Here is a 3,074-nt window from a genome sequence, read left to right on the forward strand (position 1 = left end):
GTGGAGATGGTTGTAGTCAACATTTCACAAAGGAAGTGACCTACTGCGTCTGGCACCTACTATGTGCAGGCTGCCATGCTGAGTGGATCTCAGCTCTTAGCTATGACCGCCCCCACCTTACAGGTGAGGAACTTGACCCTCAGCAATAGGAGTGCGGCAGTGGTGAGAGACAGCTACATCAGAGATCAGCTCTTTCTTCGATGCCTCCTGAATTAGCTTTCTATTGCTGCATAAAACATAACCACAGATTTAGTGACTCAACACACATGCTTCCATGGGACGGAAGTCTGGGCAGCTGAGTTACCTGCTCAGCATCTCCTAGTCAAGCTATCAGCCGGGCTGTGCTCTCATCTGAAGGTTTGATCGGGGAAGAGTCTGCTCCCAAGTGTATTCAGGTGGCTGCAGAATTCATCCCATTTCTGTGACTGTGTGACTGAGGGCTTTGTGTGGCTGACCGCTGGCTGTTGCCTCAGGTCCTAGAGACCCCTGCAGTCCCTTGCCCTGTGGCCTCCCCCAACATAGACATTTACTGTATCAAGCCAGCAATGAGAGTCTCTCCCCAGCCTGCTAAGATGGGGTCTTACATAACATAACAATCATGAGAGTGACATTCCATCCTTTTGGCCATATTTCTTGGTTAGAAGCAAGTCACAGGTCCCCCCACACTCAAAGGGTAAGGATTATACAAAAGCACAAACAAGAGGAGGCAGAACTCATTGGATGTCACCTTAGGGTCTATGACTGATATGCCCCAGGAGGGGTGAAGGGCACACCCAAGCCCAGTGGGGTCGTCCCAGGCCAGGCTTCCAGAAGCAGACACTGAGACCAAGTCTGTGATGCAAGAGGCTTATTAAGGATCATGTCTATGAAGGGAGGCGGAAAAAGCAGGATTGGGCAGGTCTGACAAATCCTCGGCCATTCCGACAGGACATGCTGCAGCAAAGGAGGGCCAACTGAAGTCTCCCACGTGGGGCCGAGGTGGCCGGACCTTAGTCCCTTGCCTCGCTTGGTCTCCAGATGTGGATTGCCCCAGGAGACCGTGAGCTTAGGAGGGCAGACCCCGATGGCAGCGCATTCTCCCTCGTGCAGGATTGGGAGGCGCCCCTCCAGCTGGGCCCCAGGAACCTTCCAGAGAGACTCTCTATCCACTAAAGGCAGAGCTGTTTTTGCTTTTGGAGCTCATCTGTTTCTAAGAAACGCTGCTCTTCTTGGAAGAGCACTAGGTAATGTCCAGTTTCCTGGCCCCCACCCCAATACACACACCTCCCCCCAGCAACTTCCCCCAAGTGAGACTACATTCAGAGCTGGAGATTTTAAAGAGGCAGGGAAGGTTAAATGGGGTCATAAGGGTGGAACCCCAATCCAGCTGGACTGGCATCCTTAAGAGAGGAACAGGCTCCCGAAGCGAACCCACAAGGGAAAGGCCACGTCAGGACACAGGGAGAAGGCAGCCATCTGCCAGCCAAGGGCAGGCCTCAGGAGACGCCAACCCTGCCCACACCTTGCCTTGGACTTCCAGCCTCCAAAACGGTGAGCGACAATGTCCTGTTGTTTAAGCCCCCCACTCAGGGGGTCTTTGTTATGGCGGCCCCGAGCAGACAAACACAGGACCCAAGGGAGGCAAAATGTCTGGTGAGGAGCAGGCCCTCAGCCCCATCCCTGGGAGGCTGAATGGGAAGTGACCAATAGCTCTGGTGAACGGCTGGTCCTGAGAGGCCCCAGGTGCGGAGTAAGGAGTGGGGAGAAGAGAGGGGGTCTGAGGCCAGGTTGCCCCTGGTTGTGACAGGGCTGAAAGCACCCCTCCTCTCTTTCTCTTCCTCAGGTCTCAGTTTCCCGGCCACAGGACCAGGGGAAGGGACCAGAAGTTCACAGAGGCCCTTTGAGCTCTCACTTGTGGTGGCAGAATCCAGCCTGAAGCTTGGCCCGTGGCTCAGAGAAAGCTCCTCAGATGAGAATCCAAAGAAGTAAGAGCTTGTTATCAGGCCTTTGATGTACACCCAGGCAGGAAGTGACCGGGGGGTGGGGGGGTGTGCATTGGGGTGGGGGCTGGGAACATTGGCATTTCCAAGTGTTCTTCCAAGAAAAGCACATCACATGTCCTGATCTCAAGCTATATTACAAAGCTATAGTAATCAAAACAGGATGGTACTGGCATAAAAACAGACACATAAACCAATGGGACAGAATTGCGAGCCCCCCAAAATGAATAATCAACAACATAAAAAGACAACCTACAGAATAGGAAAAAAAAAAAAGAACGATTTGCTAATCATAAGTCTGATAAGGGGTTAATACCCAAAATATATAAAGAACTCCTACAACTCAATAACGAAAAGACAACAAACGATCCAATTAAAAAATGCACAAAGGACCCAAAGAGACATTTTTCCTAAGATCTGTGAAAGGCCAACAAGTTGGTGAGAAGGTGCTCAGCAGCTCTGATCATCAGGAAATGCAAATCAAAACCACAATGAGATCTCATCTCACCCCGGCCTCAAAAAGACAAGGAATCAGAAGCACCAGCCAGGAGGTGGAGGAAAGGGGGCTCTTGCTCACTGCTGGTGGGAGTGTAAGTGGGTGCAGCTGCTGTGGAAACAGGAGGGCAGTTCCTCCGAAAATTAAACATAGAAATACCATATGATTCAGCAATCCCACTTCTGGGAATATATCCGAAGGCAATGAAAACACGATGTCAGAGAGGTATCTGTACCCATATGTTCGTAGCAGCATTATTTACAATAGCCAAGGTCGGCAACAACTGGAGTGTCCACCAACAGATGAGTTAAGAAAATGTGGTGTATATAAATCCATAGGCAATGGAATATTATTCAGCAATTTAAAAAAAGAAAAGGAAAGGAAATCCTGATGTTTGTGACCACATGGATGGACCTTGAGGGCATTGTGCTAAGTGAAGTAAGTCAGACAGAGAAAGACAAATACCATACGATCTCTCTTATATGTGGAATCTGAAATAAAAACAAAACCCCCAAAAACCAAACTCGTAGAAAAAGAGAGCAGAAAAAAAAGAGAAAGAAAGAAAGAAAGAAAGAAAGAAAGAAAGAAAGAAAGAAAGA

Source organism: Mirounga leonina, unplaced genomic scaffold (genome assembly GCF_011800145.1).
Source record: "Mirounga leonina isolate KUSES-001 unplaced genomic scaffold, KU_Mleo_1.0 Mir_454, whole genome shotgun sequence".
Lineage (NCBI taxonomy): Eukaryota > Metazoa > Chordata > Mammalia > Carnivora > Phocidae > Mirounga > Mirounga leonina.